At 36.4% G+C, this 24,680-nt stretch overlaps 1 long non-coding RNA gene across 1 annotated transcript in view; it reads left to right on the top strand.

Moving 5' to 3' along the window:
* LOC115340470 overlaps window positions 1–24,408 on the top strand; it is a 55,610-nt gene extending 31,202 nt beyond the window's left edge. Inside the window, exons 2-4 of the long non-coding RNA XR_003923066.2 lie at window positions 16,487–16,561; window positions 18,133–18,232; window positions 23,973–24,408. This is a non-coding gene — a long non-coding RNA (uncharacterized LOC115340470). The remainder of the gene's footprint in view (window positions 1–16,486; window positions 16,562–18,132; window positions 18,233–23,972) is intronic.
* The last annotated feature ends 272 nt before the right edge of the window (window positions 24,409–24,680 follow it).

Raw genomic sequence — 24,680 nt, 5'->3', positions numbered from 1 at the left:
CACTTTGTGTGGAAATACATTAATATATGGAGTAATGCATCTGAAGAAGATAAGTACATTTACTTTTTGTCTGATTGCTTTTCATACCAAGGTGTGCAAGTGTTTGGTTTCTAGCTATGGTGTATTTCAAAACTTTTAATCAGAAAATTGAATTCCTTTAATCGGTTTGTTCTCCTTATATTATATTATTTTTTAAATTTGATTTGATTTAATTTAATTTAAAAGTATTTTAATTTTATTATTTTCTACAGTGCTATACTGTGTGGAAGACAAAATTTAGATAATCATCTTTTGCAGAATAACATAATAGTTCATCTATTGTCCTAGTTTTGTATCAAGAACAGACTAGTCTTTAAATTGTGATTTAGGTGAAAGTTCCATTGCCCATTTTTAATTTAAAGATTGATTTTATTTATGTGAAGAGAGATTCAGGAAATATATATTTAGGGCCTCACTTTGATTCTTGAACGTGTTGCATCATCCAAGAGGGAAAAAGGAACAAAACAGGGATCCTGCTAATGAAGAAGTCCCTCAATAGCTGAGTGAGGATAGGGGAGGCTGAAGTCTGCGAGGCCAGTCACGGGCCTCCTCTGGAGCTGGTGGAGCACCTGAAAGCAGAAAATATATTTTAATAAAAATGTAACTGTGTCCAAGAAATCTTGCTGCAGGTCCAAGTTTGGCACACTGCCTGTCAACTCATCCTTGGCAACCATTACCTATATAGTAGATTGTGCCTGGCATATAGCATGTTATGACTCTTATTACCTCTGTGATAGTGTGGGTATTTTGATGGTGGGTTTTTTTGCCTAAGCAGTTTTGAGACAGGTATAGCCTACAGGGCTTCTTCAGTCCTTTCAAACGCAAGTAAAAATTTTCAAGCAGTTTCCTGATATAGTTAAATGAACTTTTTTTCTGCAACAGCTAAAAATTCTTTTAATGTGGAATTGTTTTAAATTTGCTACACACATTTTGGATACTATGACCATTATGTATTCTGTATTTCCTATGCTACATGGGATGCTAATGCTTATTCTCATATTTTATTTAATTTCTTCTTTAAATGGCAGGGCATTTTTCAACAATTGATGAAGAATGTTGCAGATATTTTAAATACAAATTATATATTTGGATATGGTTTGGGCCTAAGGATTTCTTTTCCCTTCTGGTAGTATTTTTTAAGAAAAAAAGAGCTTTTTCAATGCATATAAATTGATGAATTACATTTTTGACATTTCTAATTTACAGCAGTTCAGGTATAAAGACATGGAATTTGAATGTCTCTTTCTTCCTACTCTTGAATCTACATAGAGATTAATCTCCTACCTAAGTAATGCTCAGTTATCAATCATTCATGCTTCTAAATGTCAAAGGCAAAGAACACACTATGCAGTAAGATTGAACTCTTTTTTTTTTTTTAAGAAAAAAAAAAATATTCTATTTCTTAAAGAGAAGGGAAAAATATGTTTCAATTATTTTAATCATAATTACTTGAAAAATGCTAAGGCTGGAAATTTCCCTAGATAGTTAAATCCATGTTGTGTTGTTGAAAAAGGTTATTTTAAGAAAGACTGAACAGATTTCAGTTGTACCCTTAGTTTGACAAAGAGGAAAACAGTCTGCTGCCTAATGAGAGAAGGGCATTAAAATAGGAGACTACTAAGAGTGATGACTCAAAGGGGCTGTCAGTGAGATAACAGATGAAGAGGCAGAAGGGTGTAAGGCCAGAGGATAAAATACTTCAAGGTTTCTTTAGCTGTAACACATTCAAGGATGCTGGAAACTTTCATTCCCCCTTTCCACCTTCCTCTCCTCACTATGATGTGCCTGGTTAATGCAGTTAATATGGTGTTTAATGTGAAAAAGAAATGGTTTCAGGCACTTGCACTTCCTGTTGGCCAGGAGGTGAGATCAGAGCTAGTGGAAACATTAACTGAATTATATATAGAACTGAGACGAGAAGGAAGAATCTGAAAAGCATACTGCTTTCTTGGTACCGCTGAGAAAATACTATTTCTGTTTTGTTTTGGGTTTCTGTTGTTTTTTTTTCTCCACCTACTGTGTCTTTTTACTGCTATAACCTCTCTGTGAGAGAGCTCAGAATAACCGGAAAATACTTTCAAGTATGGAGAGTTCAGGTAATATTATGATCCCTCTGTGTGTTGCCTATGATCAGATGCTTTCCTACTTTAGAACTAAGAGAAAAATAGATCTTCCTTTAGCCCCAAAAGTATTTTAAGGTAATGACATTAAAATTTTGAATCTTTGAATGAAATATTCAAGATATTTTGGCCTAAATGCTCTTTTTTGTGTGTGTGTGTGTGTGTGTGTGTGTGTGTGTGTGTGTGTGTGTGTGTGTGTGACATGACAAAGCTTTTTTTTGCAGTGCTTGGAGATATTCCTTGATTGGTATTGTTCTCTCTACCATATTTCTCAAAGTTTGAGTGCATCTGAAATAAAAAAAAAGTATTGTGGGGTCATGTCAAGAGAAAAATCACTCCTTTTTTCAAGATGGGTAATACTTTAACATAGTTCACTGTCAGTCTTTGAAGACAGAGTTACTTTTGTCTGCTCTTTAGTCACTTCTCTCACTACCTTTGGCCCTACAAAGCAAGCAAATACAGCTTTCAAATTTTTGTTTGAAAGGTTGACATTTCTATTAACTTGAATGAATAAGGCTTGGAACTGGAATAACAAGTTGAGTTTGAGGAACTTCTGCTGGTGTTAGAGCTTTTAAGCCTTTTTAACAGCCCTAATTGTTAGATTGCATGCAGCGAGAGATGCTATATATATAATGCATAGTAGATATATGTTTTTCGCAAATGTTCATCACTGGTTGGCTTTTTTTTAACAGAAGTTTGTCTGAAGTGGCAAATAGTATGTATTTAATACGGGGGGGGGGTTGTTGCTGCTGAACACTTTGAGACCTATTAGCTTTGGATCTTTTATTTCCCCCAGCAAATGGGAAGGAGGGGAAACAAAAGGAGGAGAGAATTGTCTTTCATTATCTAATAATATTTATGCTAGCTATAAAATAGAAGCAGGTTTTAAAGGGTTTTGTTATTATTAAAAATAAGGAAAAGGCTAAACATTTCAAAAGGACAGCTAGAAGTCTATATACTCATTCTGAAACTAATTTTATGTAGCAGAACTCAGTGACCAGAAAATGTATATTAGTCACTGTATGCACATACATCCTTCACCTTTATGTACAGCTGTGACAAGCAGAAGTGCAGGTGCATCTATGTGCTCTCTTACTTTCAGAAAGATAAAATGATTTACCTTAATTCTTATAACAATATCAAAGTGCTTCCCAGAATTATTTTTTGCAATAAATGTACCTTATTCAGCAGAAAGTGCATCTTAACACTGATATTCTCTAAAGCCAAACTTCCTGAATGTGTTGGAGAACAGTCATTAAGGTGTTATTTGGAGTCATCAGAATGAATTGGTCTGCATTAAATGACGTTAGAAGTGCAGCCCCCCCCAACACTCTCTGGGTTCACAAGCACACTCACACTCGTGGATCTCTGCAGTACCAGCACGGCCCCTCTGTCTGCCCTGGCACACCTGCCCGGATCCTGGCCCCCCTTACCTGCTTCATGGTCCCTGACTCACCAGCTGGTCCAGCTCGATGCTCACTGGCAAACTCACAGCACTCACACACTCGTCCCTCATGCACCCCACATTCACAAGCCCTCCCAAGAGCATGGACCCCCTCCCCATCTAATACCTCGGCCCATAACTGAGGGTCCAGCTTAAAGTTTGAAAGCAAGTTGTCCATGCACAAGCCCATGCAGGAGTGCAGACACAACTGGTTTGGGGAAGACACAGACACTGCTCAGCACCCAGCAGCCAGCACCAGGCACACAGGCTGTGCCCAGTGGTCCTGCTCCAGCTGCCCACGCAGAGACCCTCTCTCACTTTGCTCACACCAGTCCCCTCTGTAGCTGGTTTTGGGAACACAAGCCGTTACAGCCCCTGTGGCTGGAAGTTAAAGACCCCCCACTCACTCCAGTAGCTGATGCTGAGACCCTACTTGCTCCAATATCTGACACCAGAGGCCAGGGGTCCCTACATCCCCCAGTCTGACTCCAGTAACTGACACCCAGTCCACTCACACCGGTGCCCCCAGCAGCTGTCAATGAGTGTCTGCAGCACGCATACACACAGGATAGAGAGTGACATTGCGCAGCGAGAGAGTTGAGAAAAGATGTAATGAGGTGATAGGACAGACTGGTGAGCAGGCGGAGGGCTCAGCCACACAAATGTATTGACCAGCCCCATTTAACAGGCAACCGGCCCCTTTTATACTCTTTTACATCTACCTCCTCCCCCTGGTTCCCCTTCCCTTGCACATTGCCTGATCAGTTGTCACAGTCCCCCTGACCCCCCCCGGCCCCGCAACGTGCTGGACCCTCAGGTTTGCATCCTTATCAGTTGCAAAGTCCCATTTTGCCTGCAGTTTCTTGGTAGCCCATCAGTTAGTGTGACTGACCAGGTTCATTTCTGGTTATTGTCTTTATTAAGGCTAATTGGTCAGGTTTTATATCTCTATGCATTGGTCTCCCTCCCTGCCCTTATCATCCCAATTTGGCAAGGTCATTAGTCAGACAGTCTTATTGGAGAAAAACAAAACTTTCTCATGCTCCACATATCCTTACCAATCAGTGTGACTGGCTGGTTTATTCTTATCACGACTTCCCTTATCAATTGTCAGTCAGGTTTGTCTCCATATGTTCTTGTTTCTGGCTCCTTTGACCAGATATCCTTAAAAAAGCAGACACTCTCCTTCCACATACCCTTGCAGAGTATTTTGTTAATTAGTAAAAGGGTTTTACAGATAATCATTCATTTACTGCAAGCTTTTATGGCAATGGGTGAGTGCTGCCTAAACAGCTCTCCCTTTGGACTCTCAAAGACCTGGTTCGTTCAGTGCATCCAGTCAGAATGGACATTAACCTGAAATACCATATTCTTTGCAACCACTTTGGGTATATATCTAGGCATATAATTAATTTGAAATGTTGTCAGTGATATACTGAATATGGGAATACAGTTCACTCTGGCTTATATTTTCCTTTTTGCCACAGGAAAAATCTAAAATTATATTTGTAGAATTACTCCATATTTATCAAATGTTTCTGAAACTAGACTGTGCCCACTGTTTATAACCATACTCACTGGAAATTGTAAACCTCACAAATTTGTGCTTCATTTCCAAAACAAAGGAACTTTATACTTTCATGCCTAAAACAGTAGTTGTGTTGTCGGCAACAAGACTGATGGGTGCAAAAAAGCTGTAGGAGACTATTCGGCATCCATATTGTGGGCTACAAGAATGAGAGATAACAGTGAGAAGATAAAAAGATCACTTACACTGGTAATGCTAGATTTAATTCCAGCTTTTGAAGAATGTCAGAAATACTGTCAGACTGAAAAGGCTGAGTGACAACGCAATCACTTATATCTAAAGAACTAAGATGAATTTTATGTCTGCAGTTTAAAAAAGTATTTGCAATTAGAAAAGCATTTATCTTGCTGAGGTAACAAAAGAGACTTGGATAAGATTAGAACAAAAGCTTAGTTAAAAAAACAAAACAAAATACCAAAGCCCCCTACCCACCCCCACCCCCCCAAAAAAAGCCCCACACCAAGAAACAGAAAACCAGACGTTTGAAAAAAAGTTTTAGAGCTTGTAGAAGCAAAGACAGATAATGATGTAAACCCTATTCCTCAGAAGTCAAAGGCAAAATCGTTGCTCTTTTTATTTAGGCTTTTATCTTCTCTCATTTGAATTTAGCTTGCCTTTTTGTCCTGTTCACAGAGTAGAGCAAATAGATAGAAAGGGGCACAGGCACCTCCCAAAGTGCAATGAAGTCTTCCTGCTTTGCACGCTGTGCATATATCTTTGTTCATTTCCATGTTCTGTGTGAGCCTGAACGATGCATATTTCTGTCCATCCAGTGTCTTGCTTTGCCTGATGTACTCAAAAGCAGCATAGGATGACCACTACTTAAGATGTGAACAGTAATTGTGTGCTTATATCCAAACAGTTCTGCTTACTTGCTGAGTATATTCTATGTGCTCTTTCCTTTCACTGACTTTTCTATTTATGATATTGAATAAGGGAAACAGAATTCTCTTCCCAAGATAGTGAGACTATTTAGATAGTAATCTAATTTTCTGGGTCTAAGTAAAATCTAAGCCTAAATCCCTCGGCCCCAAGTGCCCCACAGCCAGCTGTTTTAGACCTTGGATTACAGCTCAGAACAGGTCATTTACTTACTGGAGTCCTGGACATAAGTTGCAAATGGAGCTTCATGATAATCTAGTTGCCAAAAAAGGAAGTCAGGAAGCCTTTCAGTGGGCAAAAATAGTCTTTACTGTTAAAATTTCTTTGGTTTCATGGAAATCTTTGTCTCATGTCATGCTTTTTTCTGTTTTGTTTCCATTTGACTAATTAAGATTCTGAAAGTGGCAAGAAATACAATTTGTAGGATAAACATGATTAGGACTAAGTAACATTTTGGTGAAATTCTACTAAACTAATTGGAGTTATATCCAAAAAGAATTTTTCCCAGTGGATTCCTGTTTGTCTAAAGGAACAAATTTAGCCTAGAGAGATGAGTATTTTTCAATACTCTTCAGTGAATCACTTAATTTTATCAGGCTTTTATATCGCCACTAATAACATCACCCAGAAAAACGCCTTTTCCTTTCAGAAAACTTGGAAAGGCATAGGTGGGTGGTGGCTACAATTCTATCTGCCTAAGTTAACAAAAACAAATGAACAATAAAAGGTGGTATCTGACTTAGCTAGTGAAAAAACAAGGTATTTTGCTAATGTTTCAGAAACAATATTCTGCTGAAAGAGGTCTCTATTATTTTTCTGGCTGTGTACAACAACAGCTAATACGTTCTGTCTAAAGTTTTGTTGCTCTGCTGTGAGATAAGAGGAAAAAAGCCTATGGATAAGGATAAGACCTTAAAAGTTGACTTTAGCAAAGCTTCGGACATGGTCTCCCACCGCTTCCTGTGTTGGGAAGTGACAATCTGGAGGGGAGTAATACAGAATGAGTGAAAAAATGGTCGTGCAGCCAGGTCAGTGGCCTGTGGTTAGTGGCTGGTGCTCTACGTGGAGGTCAGTAACAAGTGGAGCACCTCTGGGGTGTCTCCTTGGAGCTGGCCTGTTTCATACCTTTATCAGTGGCCTGCGGGAGGAAGCAGAAGGTACCCTTTCCGAGTTTAAGGATGACAACAGAAGAGGGGGAGCCGCTGACAAGCTTGGAGGCAGGGCTGTTGTACAGAAGGACAGGCTGGAGAAATGGGCAACGGAGACCTTGTAAAATTGAGCAAGGACAAGTGCCACGTGCTGCGCCTGGGACAGACGAGCCCCTGCGATGGCAGACGCTGGGGATGGACAGTCTGGGGACAGCCCTGAGGGAAAGGCCCTGGGCCTGATGGGCAGCGAGCTGAAGCCCAGACAGCAAAGGTGGCCAACGGCTGCCCGGGCTGTACGAACGGGAGCACGGCCGGCCGACCTGGTGGGAGCAGTTCTCCCCTTCTGCTCAGCGCTCGTTAGACCACATGTGGAGAAGTGTGCCCAGCCTCGGGCTCCCCGGTACCAGTAAAATATTATCCCTGCGGAATGAGTCCTCTGGAGAGGATCGTCAGGGGGTGGGTGCATGTTCCCCATGAGGGGAAGCTGAGGGGACAGGGCTTGTTCAGCCTGGAGGTGAGCGAGCTTTGAGGGCTCTAGACAAGAGAAGGTTGTCAGGACGGAGCCACGCTCGCTCTTGTAGCACGTGAATGAGACACAATTCTCATAAACTGAAACAGAGCGGGTTCCAGTTGGATAAAAGGAGACACCTCCCCACCCTGGGGACGGTCCAGCAGTGGGACAGCCTGCCCAGGGAGGCTGTGTTGTCTCTGGCCATCAGGCTGTTGAGACCCGACTGAACAGAGCCCAGACCAACCAGGTCTGGCCCTGCTGTGGGCAGGAGGTTGGACTAGGGACCTGCTGATATTCACCTACTCAGCCTGGATTATCTGATGGTTTCATGAGCTTTCAAAGTACATAGTGACACTGGGTATTTGGATTTCTGGGAAGTCAGTTTTTAGGGAGATTTGGGTGCATGACCTCTTGAGCTTAATACATGAATTATAAAACTTCCATTGTCTACAATAGGGCAGGAGTTTATTTCTGTGGGGGTTTTTATACAGCAATAAATTTCACCTACATTAAAATTATCACCTTCCCTTTTCTGTCATGTACATCACAACAAATCTTGAGGCTTGTGGAAATTTATAACCATACTTTTGCACTGTTTCATTTTCCTTATATATCTTATTTTTCCTCTGTTGCCCATTGACTTCAATTGAAAAATTAAGACAACTGTTTTTTTAATCATTTAAAATAGGACCTTATTAGTAGGGGTATTTTAATTAGGTAGGGGTATTTAATGACAAGGTACTTGTGTCTTTTATCTTAAAAAGGCCAACTCTTCTCCATAATGATGACAAAAATATGACTGATTTCTGACAAAAGACAAAAAATGATCTGTAACATTATGCATGACTTTCACTGCAAAGAGTTTTCCTTTGAAGTAGAAACTTCTTTAATATAAATGAGAACTGTTCTACTGAAGCTTTAAGATAATAACTCTAATTAGGGTTCATTTGAATTTTTAGTGCCTACAGTCTGAATGATGAAGTAAATGAATGGAATATTTTTCATATTTTTAAAGGGTGCAAGTATGTGTGTGACCAAAAAAAGAATAATATTTTTCCCTTTCTTTATTTAAGGACTTTTTTTCTTTTTTTTTTTTTTTTTAAGTGGTTTAGGTTAGTTTGAAAGGATTTAAATGTACTGCTGTCTTAAGAATTTCAAAAGTATACTTAAAATATTAGCTCTATAAAGCAACATACTACCAAAAAAAAAAAAAAAAAAAAGATGACCAAACAGAAATGTGTAGTGGAAAACTGTGAGTTATGCAAGACTGAATATTGGTGCACACACCACTTAAAACTGATGATAAAACTAGAGGTTGTACTGATCTGTTTTGACCCCTATTTAATTGCTTCTGAAAATTATTCAGATGTTAGATACTCATCTCTCTCCACTGTTTGTGATTCAAGTATGTGGGTGCTTCAGTTCACTGTAGAATATCATGTAAGCATGTGGGCGTCTTGTCCATTGTCTTCCTTTGAAGAAACAAAATGATGGAACTTGGTGATTATTGGTATGCAATAGCTTGTGTTTATTGAAAATTTTCAAGTAATTTAAAAATTAAATTTGCAGTGACCATTTTCAAAGGTCAGTTTATCAAAGTACAGAATTCATCAGCACACTGTGATGACAAAGTCTTGTCCTCATATCCAGAGAGTAAAAAGCCTGAAAAATCAGCAGTGTTTCCACTATGTAATGCTTAGAAGCCTTGCACCTTGCTCTGCTTTTTCATGATTGGCATATGGCAATACATGAGTGGATTGCTGCTGTCAAGGCTTGCTCACCCTTGTGTTTCTCCCTCTCCTTTTCCTCCTCACGCCCATCTCTCTCTCTTTTTCTCTCTTTTTCAGGTGTGAGTTCACACTTTCCTGTGTCAGCTCTAGCAATTGTGTGGCCATCTAATGAGATCAGCCTGTTGATTTGATGGAAGTGAATATTCCTTTCTGTTACTGTTAGGGCGTCAGGGGGAGTATGACAGTATAGTTTTAGCATGGCTTACACCAACCATGGACTCTCTTCCTTGAATAATTAAGTAGGAGCAAATCTAATCTTAGAAACAAGGAGTTCCACCACATTATTATCAGTATGACACATTAAATGTAGGGTTGGTTAAAGACAAAAAATGGTAACAGCAGAACTATCAAGGTATCTTTTTTTTTTTTCAAGCCAGATGTCCTCTGTCAAAAAAACAAATGAAACCCATATACACACACAGGGAAGCAGTACTAGATATGGCAGTACTGACTGTAAAATGTTCACCATGCTCCAGGTAAGTATCAGTACTGCTATCCCACACAGATCTTAACATGGATCTCATGAAAGCAGTATAACTTATTTACACAGCCTCATGGTGCAAGAATTTGGCTTTATTTGGGGGAATATTGCCAGTTTACATCAAAGTACGTTTATTAGAAAGAGTATGCTTCAGGATTGAGGATGATAGTTAATGCTGTTGCAAGTTGAGTAATCATTGTTGACTGCAAAGACACAATTTTGCATCATCTAAGTAAACAACTCCCTTTCCTGCTGAAACACTCTCTTATCTCAAAATAGGATATTAAAAACCAAACAAACAAACAAAAAAATCTGATGAGCTGTAACTCCACCACAAACCAATTTAATTAAATTATAATCCTCTTTATTTTTAATCTAATTCTGTTTACGATCTCCCACTTCATTTCTGATGATTTTAAGTAAGCATTTTTTCTTTACTTAGTCCCTTTCTCTGTACTCCTACTAAGATTTTTTTTGGTGAATATTACATTGCTGGAAGAGTGTTCCAACTGGTCTAATTAGTGTCCAGTATAATGCAATAAAATTTAGCTTTCAATTAGTCATCAGGGTCAAACACTGTCCTCTTGAGTGTGGAGAATAAAAATTCAATACTTTAATCACTTTATTAAAAGATTCTCTTGGGTTACAGAAGCAGATTAAAAATTATGCTATCAAAGATGGTGAGTCTGCCAAATGTGCCTTTGTAACTAACTCTAAAAGGCTGGGAATATTTTCAACATGTTAGGGAATAAAATGAAAGGGGGGGAGTATCATCATTAGAAAACTGCATGATCTGGCATTATCGCAAATGGAAATAATCAGCATTTCCTTCTAGAAAGAGCCTTTTGTATATCAAATTTTCTTTCAGTGTATTTTTTTTTTTAAATGATGTTGCAAGAATTGTTTGTTCTGCTCACATCTGGTCCTTAAAACATATTCATTAGGCATATGTTTTGATAGGAATTAAAGAACAAATGCTGTAGTATTCATTGTCTAATATCAAAATACATGACTGTCATATTAGGATGTTCTTCCTCTGGATCTAGTGCTACACAGGCAAAACATGATTGTAACATCAAAAAAAAAAAAAACAAAGCACAAAAGACTTAGTGGTGGATCAGCTATTCATTGCAAACTGCTGTATATAGTTGTTTCACACTTCTTCCCTTTCTCAGTATGTTTACTTTCCTATGTAAAACTGTGTCTCCTATGATTTTGTTTCTTTATTCTAATATTCTATTGCAGAGCTGGGGGGGTGGGAGGTGTGTCTGCCTTTCTTTCTTTCCTTCTTTCTCTTTCTTTCTTTCTTTCTTTCTCTCCCCCCGCCCTTCTTTTTGTTTGTTTGGTTTGTTGTTTTTTTTTTTTCCAAGCAGGTATATGGGTATGGCAAGTCAAAGTCTTCATGTGAGATACTTGGTAATCACATTGTAGTAGAGAAGGGAGTGGGGTTTGGTCTACAATTTTCAAAATCTAATAGCTATGCGCATCCAGTTTCTCATCTCATCTTTATTTCTATAGGTGAACTAATGCAGTCATAGGATAGGAATCTGTATAACTTGTAAAATATTCCTACCTTGAGCACAACTATAATGTAAAAATAGTCTATTTTAGTTACACACATACGAATGTTTACATATATGTATTTAAATGTCTTGATTATTATCTTAAGCTATATCTAGATCTTATGATTAAGATGTGTATATAATCTCAATTTAAACATACATTTCTTTTTCTTAATCTTTGAAAAGCCACTTTTTTTTTTTTTTTTATGGGTGCACAGTCTCACTTGCAGTGAAATAAGCAAAATCTTCGTCGCAATTATGTTTGTATAAGGGTTTTGATCCTAGATTTTATAGTTAGGGCTCTAAGGAGTGAAGACCGGCATCCTTTTCTTTCTCATGTATAACATCACTGGTGGCAAAGGTAATAAATGCTTTGGAATGGATATGTGCTGGGTTATCTTAGATAGGGAAAAATCACTGTTGAATAAATCTGTCATTTCTCTTTAGTGATAGACATAGCAATATCTTTTTCTTTTGAAATGACTGGGAGGTTCTCATGGTTGAGAGAGAGTAGTTATAGCTCCACCTAAAATAATATTCAGTTAATAATATATTTTGGCTCTATAGTCACAAATTAGATTTCACAGCCAATGTAGAGTGTGTAAAGAACTCTAAGAGGTAATTTTTAATTTTTGCTTATATAGGTTTCTCTTCCTCTTTTTCCCCAAGGGGGATATTAAGTCTTTCTTATCATTGCCTGTAGAAATCATAAAATAAAATTATTAAGTCCTTCATAAGAAAGAGTGGTAGTGGTGAGATACTATACTGTAACCAATAAATCATGCATCAGTAACCTTTTTGTAATTTAGAAGAAGACCATGTCTCAGGAAGAGCTTTTCATACGGCATATTTTGTGCTGAAAAATACTTTGTAGAATCTGTTGTCAGGAAGTTATAGAAAAAAGTTTAATAACAATTATTTGAATATTTTTTTATAACTTTGTTTCAGATACTACCGAGAGATATAGAAAGTTTCACTATATGAATTGTTTGTTTTAAAAATTTAGAGATTTATGGCAATACCTCTTAAAATTAGGTTATTGTTATAGAGTGTATATCCACATTTGAATGTTTCTTCTGCCATCGGTGGGTACCATATCCTGCAACAGAACAATGCAAGAAGAGCACCTCTTGCTGATCATTTTAGCTGGATGTGATTTCATACTTCTTTTAAAAGTAGAAGGCATAAGCTGCAGATACTTTTTGTGGCTCTGTCCAATTTGCAGATATTTTTAAGTCTTGGATCTTGTCAGGGAGGTCGAATACAAAAATTATAAACTCCTGTGCCACAGTAGAATATGGAATACCATTACAGCTTTTGTTCTTTTTCTTCACCTAACCTTTTTGCTCTCTGAATGTGTTATCTCTTTTTATTTTTGTACTACAGAAATATTTACTATCAGAGAAAAATTTTGCCTTCAAATATGTGCAGAAATTCTCATTCACATCAAAGGAAGTTCCTTTCTATCTATGTGGTAACCTCTAGGCCCTCACTTTTGAGAAAGGAAATAGTGAACTGTAGGATAGTGAAAGGTTTTTGTTTTAAATAGGACAGATAGGTGTCCTGAGCAGCAAGTTTGAGCAAGTTTTTAAAATATTATTGCAGAGAGGTTTTAATATATTATCATTCTGCAAAGCTCAACAGAAAGTTTTGATCAAACATTTTGCATTTAATGACAGCAGATATAAGATTTAGAGTTAAAAATAATTCTTCCTATATCAAAATAAACAGTAAAAAATTACCTTTTTTTTTTGGCCCATATTTTAAGTTACACCATTTTTGCCACATAAGAGATCCTAGAAATTTAAAAAAAAAAGCACATTAAAAATTTCTACAACTATTTACCTCATGAGGAGTGAGACATCCCAGAAATGTTCTGCTCATTTCATTCATTTGGGCCAGGTGACATCTATAGCGTAAATTTATATTCCTCTCATTCAGCACCAGTCTTGGTTTCTCCTTACTCACCAATCTGACATTCTGGTAACCAACATATGGTGTTCAATAACGAGATCAAAGTAAATTACTGCATGCTAGTATGACACCGTAAGGTGTAGTCCCTTCAATTAAAAATTGCAGATACTGACTCTATCATACTTTATCAATATGTACTAGTTGCAACACTTATTCATGATCTCTCAGCTATCTCCAGTTGCTTAGCCATACCTTGATTATTGGAATATTTTTACCATAAAATTTTATTGAATTCCAGATAAAATTATCATGTTCTATAATTTCTGCACTTCCATTTTTTTTACACCCATAGCTACTGAATAGATACACCCACTGTCAAAGGATTGACATTGACAGTTCCTCTGCTATTACCCACAAATCGTATCTCCATGAGAGATGATGTAGTCCCTATTAACTTAAAGCTGGACTAGAACGGTGTAATCATCTTCACAGAAATTACAATCCTACTATCAGTTACAAACAAAGTATACAGTTACAAGAAGATACAGTCCCACTTAGATCAGACTGAATTGATTAGCAACAGTAAGTGCACCAACACTTCTTTTTGCCTTCTAGTACCTCAAGCCATGTTGATACATCAAAATAAATCAAGGTGGGAGACCATACTCTAGCTTTGAGACCAAACTATATATTACTTATCCTTGGATTTTCTCTTGTCCTATGTGGTGAGACAGTTGCCTTTAGATGTATAAATATGTCTTTTTGTTTATATTCCTTTCCCTTTTCAGAATGCTTGAAATAGGGTGAAGATGGAACCACATGCTACTTTCATATCAAGGAATGGACGGTATGTACTGAAATCCCTTGTGTGTGGCAAGTGACCAAATGTGGTTCGGAGCAAGTGATGTAGGAGTCTGGAAATTCATGAGTGAATTTAAGTTGTATTGAGCAAACAAGTTTAATTACATGGAAAGTTGCAGTTATTTGTATAGTCTGTTGTATATGATGTCTCACTTGATGACTCACGTGACATACCATGAGGTCTGAGCCTGTGAAAGTACCTTTTCTACTTCCTGACCCCATCTGATCCTTGCTGAGCTTGTGTTAGCTTTCTTGTTGTTAAGCTTGTGTTAGCTTCATCTCTGAGAATAAAACTTCTTTTTAAATAGAGGTCATGAGAAACAAAACAGCCAAAAAGCTATTATGGATTTTTAACGACACTTATAAGCCCTTCTGTGAAGCTGTATGAAGTTGATGATACTTATGTACATCCTTATTTACAACAGTTCTGTACCCACAGAACCAATTCTTATGTGTATGGATTTTTCTACAACAACAGGTTTATTCAATGAGGTCTGAGTCACTGAATTTAAAGTAAGCAATATCTTTTTCTCTGCTGGCCTGAATGAAAATGAATAGAGATATTACTTTCAAGAATATTAACTGAATCATCCATCCTTGTTAGAAAACAAAGTGTTATTTATTTTTCTTTTACGTGGTCATTTGATCTCAGTCATATATGCATTGGTTTTTTAAAGTTATTTCTATCCCTACATCTTTTTTTTTTTTGTGGGATTTCTAATTCTCTCAACTCCCTAAAAGTAAGGTAAAGGTTAGTAGAAAAAATTAGGAAATGCACTAAAATATTTGGCTGACCTATATAAAATTATTCTGCCAAAAAGAAGGTGACTGTCTAAGGATCAGATAGCAGTTCTTCAGCTTTATAAAGTAATATCGAGAATTCTTCTCTAATCTAATCTTATCTAATCTAATTATTTTGAAATATATCACTCTGAAGATCTCCCCATCACTGTGTTTATGTATCCTTCCTGATAGTCTTCTACAGCATTAAAAACGTTTAAAGCTTCCAAAATCAAAAGAGTTTTAGGAAAACTGTAATTCAGACACAGAAATATGATGCATATGCAAATAAGAAGTAGAGTGTATGCAAAAAGGAAACTTCATTTTTAAAGGGAAGGAGTGATAATCACCTAAAAGGAGATACAAATGGATTTAAAGTTCCAATCTCTTCTGCAAATCCTTGATTCTGCCCTTATCTAAATATGAAGGATGAAGACATGGTATAGCTTCATAATCGTGATTAAATCACAGGACACAGTAGACTGCACACTGATCAATATTAATGTTGAAATTAAAATTTTGTTACTAACCTAATTAAATCAAACCTGAATGCACAGTAGGACTTTCTGTCTGAATGCCACCTATCTACCAGTTCTTTGGCAGAGAAAGTTGTCTTTCTGTACATATTTACCAAAATTGCACAGGAAATGGTTGTGAACTGGTACTACAGAGATCGCCACTGAGTGCGTGTCTCTATCAGATTCATTGCAAGAGTAAGGACTGCGTGGCTGGGAGCTCTAAAAGCAGGAGAATAATTATTCACTTCTGAGAGTGAATTTTTCTTCACCAAAGAAAATACAAAGGTCTTTTTCCTTTCTCGTCCTTTGCTTCTTTTCCTGTTTTTCCTCTGGATGTATTTTAGACATTTTTGGGGGTTGCTTGATATATAAATCAAAACCCAGTAACTTGTGTGAACACAGTTAGGCCACGTGTACTGTACTAACTAGCTTATTACTTTTGGGGACCTCCAAACTATTTTTATGCATTATGTACTGAGACAATTGTAACTAATATCTGGTCTATGACAGTAATTAAAGTTAATTAAGAAGTACTTCACTGAGGGTATTTTGAGAATCTGGTTCCAGCGTTTTGAAACATGTTTTCCCCTGTGTGTATCTCCCCCACATTAAAAGACTTGATTGAAAACCAATCCAAACAAAAAAAAAAAAATCCCAAACCAAACCTTTCTATCTACTTTAGTCTTCAGGAAAATAAAGGTATTTGAGCACATACTAGACTTGTCCTTTATTATAAATTACACTTTATAGTAATATCCCTTATCATTGATTGATCCAGCAGCTCACCAATGTATAAACTGAAAAAAAGCTGCATAGTTGAAGCCCTAACTACAGACTGTCTTTTTCAGGGTGTTTGGAAACAGTGCAGGTCCAGCAGTGTTGATGAGATGAGTGCGCACTCTGTCCCACTGTTTTAAAATCATGTAGGTATCACTGGCTTACTTTTTGTTGTAAGAGGCTGTGAAAGTTCTGTTATGTTGATGTTTGTCCCACAGAGTCACCACTGGAATGATTTAAACTAGTTTTACTTCTGTACTGGGGTCAGTTCTGTGATGTAAGTCCACTAGTCTTTTTTTCATATATGTATTGCACTTCTTTTTTAGTTCTGGTATGAAAATTTAGCCATAGAAGAAACAATGCTTCCTCTCCTCAGATGCATGCTAGGAGCACTTTATCTGTCAAATTATATTTTCTTATGCATTATTCTTTTCTGAAGAGCTTGACATGAGAAGATTAGGGTATGAAATCTCCTTTATGGAATGCTCTCTGAGAAATGTCATTGCTTGTACATGCCAGAAACATTTCCAGTAGTGCAGTTGCTATATTTGCCAAACCTGGTGTAAAAAATATGTGACAAAAATCCAGAAATTGCATCTTGTCGTTAGCAACCTGATTTTTTCCATTGTTGTGACTTACATATTTTATACATACATACATACATATATATATATGTATATATAAAATCAGCCACAATATTGCTAAGCTTAAAATTCCAATATTCCACGAATTCCAATATTTGGCTTCATATGTGAGGGCCATATATAGGTGACTGAAATATCTGGAAAATGAAAACATCTCGGTCAAAGCTGAATAGATAACTTATTTTGTTCTGAAATGCTCTAGGAAAAGTATAGCTAGAATAGTGGAAGAAAACATTTAACATGGAATAGGGAATAATTACTTACTATTTCTCAGAGTACAAGAACCAGAAGTATCAAATGAAGGGGTCAAGTCATGGATTTAGAGCAAATGCAAGCAGGGACTTTTTCATACAGTGTGTAGTTAACTTGTTGAGTCATTACTTTATAGACACCAAGTTTCTACTTGTTTACTGAAAGTAGTTCATAGAAATTCATAGGGAAAAAAGACCAAAGGACAGTAAACATGAAAATACAATGCAGGAAGTCCACAAAGTATAGTGCTGCAAACTAGTGGAATATACCAATGAAGCAAGAAGAAGAGACCAAGGGAAGGACCACTGATATACTTTCTTCCCACATGCTCCACCAACGTACCTTATCAAAACCAGAACAGAGTCTGTTAGGTCTTTTTTTCTGATATAATCTCTGTATTCTAAATTTTCCTAAGAGTGTTAAATCCCCCCTTCTCTTTCCCATTTCACTTACTTGAAATTGTGCTTTTTCACCCTGAACTCCTACTATTTTTTCTGTTTCACATCCTACCCTATGTCATCTACCATCACAGAGTATTACCAGTGATCAATATCCTCTCCCAAGATATCTCTTTTCCCTCCTGCATAAACTCCTAAAGCATTCATCACTCTGCTTTAATCTTCTCCGCCTGGTGATGTTTCTGTCCACTCATCCATTCAAGAGGCCTATGAAGAGGAGTACTGACATTTCTTATTTGCTGCATCTACTTTACTCTGAGCAATGCCGTGCAGGCAGAACGTGGGTGAAGAGCGGGAAGATGCTCCACTGATGGGTTATGATGAGCAAGCTGTTGTCATCTTGTCCTTTCTTTTTTGTTTCAGGTGGCCCAAACAGAGCAAAATCCAGCAAGGCTAGAAATGAAAGCTAAAGCAGCGTCTAAAAGATCTGTCATTAGACCTGACCTGCTCAGATATTAGCAACGTAAGAGTGTTTTGCTAGCTTTCTGTCTCTAGATGGCAGAGTATACATCACATAACAAGGCCATGCTAGAAACAACTGCTTAATAACACATTGTGTATCATGAACTGAGTCTCATCTATGCATTAAATGTAAAGTATTTTAAGATATCTATCTCGGTTGCAGTGTCCCTTCTTAACTGTGTTCTCCTCTTGATATAGGATTTTACCATTTTAAAATGGTCCAGGAGATATTCAAAGCACCTCAGAATTATAGAGGGCTCTTCTTACCAGTTGTTTCCTCCAACGGATTCCAAATTCCTCAAAACTGCAGTAGAAAGAAAATATAAGGCATTGTCAGTACCCAGTGATAGTTTGTATATTAGTGACTTTGGAACTCCACTGCACACTTTCTTAAACACATTTCTTCTATACCACACCACTTTAATCATGTAATTGTGTTTCAAGAGAAAACATTTGCTAAGTCCAAAGGCACTCATCAGGCATTCACTAGCCAGTACACAATATCTTAGCATACACATACATACACAAATGTTTCCTCTCAGCTACAAAAGCTATAGTAATCAATGGTTACTCTTAATTAACAATTAATCTGAACAAACAAAAAGGAGAGTGAGAAAACACCTTTTAGCCTTTTATTTCTTAAAGTCACTTATCCCATGAATCTTATCATACTGTGTTTACTGTTAGGCTTAACTTGTCACCATTTATTTTGATTAAGATATGTTACATGGCCTTTTTAAATGAGAAGAAATAAATCATCCTGTCTGCATCTCTTTCTACCCCACTAAGACCTGTGGGGGGAATGGTGCTGTAAGCTTCATTATGTGGAGAGACAAGTTGATCTTTAATAGATTAGACACTCTCCACAGAGCTACACTATACAGCTTTTGCTCGATTTTACTCCCCCTTTGGTAAATCTAATTTTAGATGTGAAGCTTCAGATCAAGAAATAGGTATATCATGAAACATAGACTGTAGAAATGTATAGTATTTGTCACAAACTTTCAGTGTTTTTTTATGTACATTTTTTTTCTACTGGTCAGGTATGAGAGACTGAATTAAGTATAGTGTGAGTTGAAAAGAAAGAAAAGTGTTAAGTGAAAATAAATAGTTGCTCATGTTCATTAAGCTGCATTATTTCAGATAGTCTTTTCCTTTTTCCTTTTTCCTTTTTTCTTTTTCCTTTTTCCTTTTTCTTTTCCCTTTTTTCCTTCTCTTCCTTTTCCTTTTCCTTCTCATTTTCCTTTTCCTTTTCCTTCTCCTTTTCCTTTTCCTTTTCTTGAAACTATTGCAATATACTAATACATTTCAAATGGAGGTGTTTTTCTACTGGAAAAGTTCTTGTTTGCTAGACTATGATATATATAGTCACAGTCAGCTTGAAGTGTAGCTTAAATAAAAAAGTAGTCTTTCAGAGACGACATCTAGAAAATGTATGGCCTTACATTGTTGTGCACTTGTATTCTTTACACATGGAAAACTCAAAGAAAGAAATTGGGAAATAGCTTGAGGAAACAATCAAGAGGATGATACATACATGCAGAAAGCTAACATGAAAATGGGAGTTCATATCTGTCAGTGTTCAGCGTACCATAAATCACAGATATTTATGTGACGGTTTTTGCCCAGAGCATCTCTTATGCCATGTGAGCATCACTCAGTATCTTATAACAAGCTTAGGATCTTTGATATAGAGGTGGGTGAAGTAAACACATTATCTACTTTTGTTCAGCTCAGTTGTTCATGTAGTCCTTACAGTAATGTTAAAAAGCACCCAAATATTGCCGTGGGCAGATGGTGCTTGTGCATCTTGAGCTTAAAAGTAACACCTTTTTTGTTAGACTAATATGATTACTCTCACACTGTACAATTACATCAAGAGACCATGTGGAAGCAATCATCAGGCAAAAGTTATAATATTAATTCCAGATTCTGAAGACATAACATCAAAACCGGAATGAGCTAGATGTTGAAAAGTTTTTTTAGTAGCATCTTGCTGATATTACACTAAAAGTGAATCCTTTCTTTGACCAGGAAGAAAAACAGTTTGTGAGATGACTTAGAACACACTTTTTTCTTTTGTGTGGCTATTGATATATGTATTTCCCCTTGTAGAAAATTTGTTTGCATTTTTTTAATGTATATGTAAAGAATACTAGTATGTAGATTCTGGTTTTTTACACCTCACTCAAAATCCCAAAGGCATTTCAAACAACACCTTTCTTTTAGCTGAACAATACAAAGATTTTTAAAAACATGACAGTGGTCCAGGTCCCAGTAAAAATGGTTTGATACGCTTTTCTGTTGTATCAAGATGATGTGTAGATGCAGATTTTCTACATTTTTTCATCTATATTAGTTAATCCTTTTTCAAGGAAAAAAAAAACTTATTCAGAACATCCTTCAGAATCTCTCACTGATGAAAATAAAAAGCCTGTTGCCTTGTCTAGTAGTATAATTCCTAGTGCTATAATTGGACCATCATATTGAATAGACTTAATGTTTGCATATGTTAACAGATATTATTTTTTACCAATGCCTGAGTATGTTTGTGGGTATGTGTTTGCCAGAGTTTCTGAACCGTGGGTTTAATTCCCCCCCCCCCCCCCCAACTTTTTCTCCTTTCCATTTCTTTATTTTGGTCTTGGTTTTGATCTAAGATGCATTGTGAGTAATAGAAATATTTTCCTTGAACTCTCTTCTGTAATAAATAACGTCACAGATATTTTCCAACTCAGTATCTTCTTTTTCACTAGAAGTCTAAAATAGGAAAGACTTTAACAGGTCTACCATTAGTATATCCACTTTTCATATCCTGACATTTTCCAATACATATCATGTGGTGCTGTTTTCATAAAAGGATAAGCATTATGGTCTGTTAGACATTCATACAAGCTACTACAGAGCACAGCAATACACTTGCTGGTATTTTTGTTTCTTAACTACTGATCTTGTAACATTTTCCAGTTCCATCATAGCTTTAACTGTAATATGTATCTATATCACGTCTTTTAGTGCTCTTCTTTTGATCATTTAGATCTCTCTATTTTTTCTTCTTTTTTTTTTTTTTTTTCCCTAACAAATTATGTTTGATGCTCTAGAATGCAGGTTAGCACCTGCAAGTTGTAAAAGCATTATAAAATAAAAAGTGGAATAAAAACCCCCAAATGACAGCAGGTCAGTTCAAGCCATGCTGATAATTTTGCCAATGGCACTCTCAAATATGGTGATGAGATCAGAAGCTGATATAGACAAATTTATGTTATTGCTAATACAAAAAGATCTTTGAATTTCTAAATGTAGTTATGGTATTATATGTAGGGATTTTTTTCTTTTTTTTTATAAAGCTACCATAGTTTTTTTTCTCTTTTTGCAATGTGCCTGAAGGCTATCACAACAGGCAGACTTCTTCATGGACAGCCTGTAGCACATTTATATCAGATAGTGATTGTTTTGCTCTTAAGTCTATGAGTATGATCTAACTTTGAATTTGGATCTAACTTTGAGATAGATCCTGCTTTGAGTAGAGAGTTAAACCAGATGACCTCCAGAGACCCCCCCTTCAACCTAAATTATTTTGTAATTCTATTTAACTTAGTCAGTGGTGTGCTATTTTTCCTCTTCTTCCTCTTGTTCCTCCTCTTCCTTCTCTTAATCCTCTTCCTCCTCTTCCTCTTTCTTGTAGTCATCTTTTTTGTGTAATCTCACAGTCTCTAAAATAAAGTAAGTAAGTGCATTTGCTATCTTTGTTTTCCAAAGAAATTGAGACCTTGGAGAAAATAGATACATGTTATTTGTCCTAAAAAAGGACCAAAATTATTCATTATGTTACAGTGAATTTACTGATTTAACTTGCCACTTTCAGGGCAGAAGTACAATAGTTTGCATGATTTAGCTTAGATAATAAGCCATAATTAGAACAGCCCAAGTTGGAAGGAAGGGACTTTGAAATTCTCATGAATACTTCTGAATCAAAACTGAGCTGTACACAGTCAGTTCAAGTAATTCTGCCCTGTGTTTCACTGGGCTTCTACTTCTTAAGTAAATAGGCTTTAAGGCACTTTATGTCAGAGTTTGCTTCTGTAAAATGGAGATATTGGACTTCCAGTCTCATAGTGTTATGTACCTGTTGGTGTTTATAAAACAATAGGCCAACTTTGCTGAGATCATCATTAAGATTACCTCAGAGGAAACTAATAATTTATGTTCAGTACTTGGTTTGAATTATACCTATTTTGTAAGATAAAACATGAAAAAGATATCAGGAAGGTAAAATTAAGTATTTAACATGTTGACGGAATCAGGGACTTCACTGCAAAAGCACCATATTGAGAATGGGATTGTAATGAAGACGCACAAGAGATACGAGTTACAGTGCACAAGAAATTCTAAAGACAGGATCTATAGGTCATGTAAATTAGTGTAATAGCACTGAAGTCCACAGGTTACATGAGTTAACTGCAGCTTAGAATTATTAAGTTATAGCAACAGACAGCAGGTGTGAAACAAGCCTATCATTAAAGCATATAGCATTGTCAGTAGGCTAATGAAAAAAGATGACTTGGTTAGTATATAGTCAGCTATGATTCTTTCTTTGTATTCTTATCTGCAGGCAATTGGCAAAAGGCTGCCTAGTTTTTTATTAACTTATTTGAACAGATTTCTGGTCCAGATGCACCTCAGAACACTTTTTTCACACTATCATCCTACCACTTTTAACTATAAGAAAAAAAATTTAACATAGATATGTATGACGTAATAAAAATTCTCCATATGTTTCTAGATGGCAATTTCTTTTTTCCTTACCTCCCCCCACCTCTTTAAGCTTTGATACATACTATTATCTATAAATCCAATAAAATATCTTTGCTGAACATGTAGATACGATTATTTAAGAGAAACTTAAAGAAAGAAGGAAACTCCTGGTTCAAACAGTGGAAAGATTTTGTTTGTTTGATGCTGCCTTTCTGTACTCTATATTACATTGTTTTCCTTCCTTTTCTACTTGTGCTTTAGCTACTGTACTATTTCCAATGTAATTTATTTACTTTTATTCCATATTGTATGTGTCATCACTGCTTAAGGTGTATCTACTTAACTGTCTTAGTTTAGATCAGAGTTGTACTTGTGGAGTAGATAACCTGATAATTCCTCTTAACTGTCTTTAGTTTATAGCTTTGTAGCTTGGTGTAGACTTGGAGAGTGCAAAGTGGATTTTTTCAAGATGGAACTGAACTGAAAAATGTATTGCAGCAGCTCATAGACATTTAGTTCATGGGACCAGACTAAAGATACTCTAGCTTCTGAAATGTGTGTGGTGTAGACTAAGTATCATCAGCACCAATTGCTTTATTCCACAAATTTGCTCCAATTTGGCCACACTTTTACTGAAGAGGACTTAGCCTTAGCCTCTTGAGAGCTAGTGTTATTCAGTGAAAAATAGTGCTCCCACGCCTTCACCAGTTTAACTAACTTTTGTTAGTTAAACCATGATTATAAAGATGGAGGAAGACTGAGTAATTGAAGGGGTATGATAAAAAGTAAAGTCCTGGGTTCTGCCCAGGTAGACATTTCCTTTTAAGGCTGCTATTTGTATTCAAGTTTCCTACTAAATTAGAGATTCGTGTTTCTCAATGCTGCCTCCTCTAGAAGAAGAGATTATTTGTTGTTTCTTTCATCCAAATACAACACACATTGTCTGAGGTGTACTTGCTTTTTTTGTTTCTTTTTTAATTTCTTAGGTGCTGCTATGGATGGTCCTGCTTCAGCTATCAACCAACCCAAGTGCCTACAAAATGAAACTGGATCATTTATGAAGCTATGTGCTGCTGGTGACATATGTATGTGTGTGCTTTTAGAAAAACTTGATATGGGGAAATCCAAGCATCTCTATGGAAAAGATGGCTAAGTGGCCAGCTTTAAGGTGATAGGAGTCTTGAATAATGATGAGTGGTAAAAAAACTTTAAGGCCTTTTATTTATTTCATAATGAAACATAATGTTAGCAAGTTATATTTGAAAGAAATTATTAATTTGCCAGTTCTTTTGGAATTTGAGAGCATAAATTGAAAGTTTCCTACCTCCTGTCCACTGAGGGGAGGACGTGTTTTGTTTTCATTTCCATTCCAGTTCTGAGAGTAATATTGATGTATGTGTCTTGGTTTCTCATAGAATAAAGATAAATTTATGGACAATTAAATCAGATTTCTAAAGTGGTTTCACTTTGTAATGTCAAAATATTATTATGAATTGATTTTTATATTTACTGTAGTAACCATGCTGTAATGAATTATTTGCTGCTTATAATTAGTTGTAATTTATACTTGTGTAGTATATCCATTTATCAAACAATACTATTGTAGCTTTCCTTCTTCCTCTATTTACTGTGCAAACTCATGCTTAGTGGTTATCAGGTCTTTTTCTAGAAATATATTCCTCTTCATCTAATTT

The sequence above is a fragment of the Aquila chrysaetos genome, chromosome 4 (genome assembly GCF_900496995.4).
Source record: "Aquila chrysaetos chrysaetos chromosome 4, bAquChr1.4, whole genome shotgun sequence".
Classification (NCBI taxonomy): Eukaryota; Metazoa; Chordata; class Aves; order Accipitriformes; family Accipitridae; genus Aquila; species Aquila chrysaetos.
The sequence above is the reverse complement of the archived record's forward strand: the minus strand, read 5'-3'. Positions and strand labels throughout refer to the sequence as shown.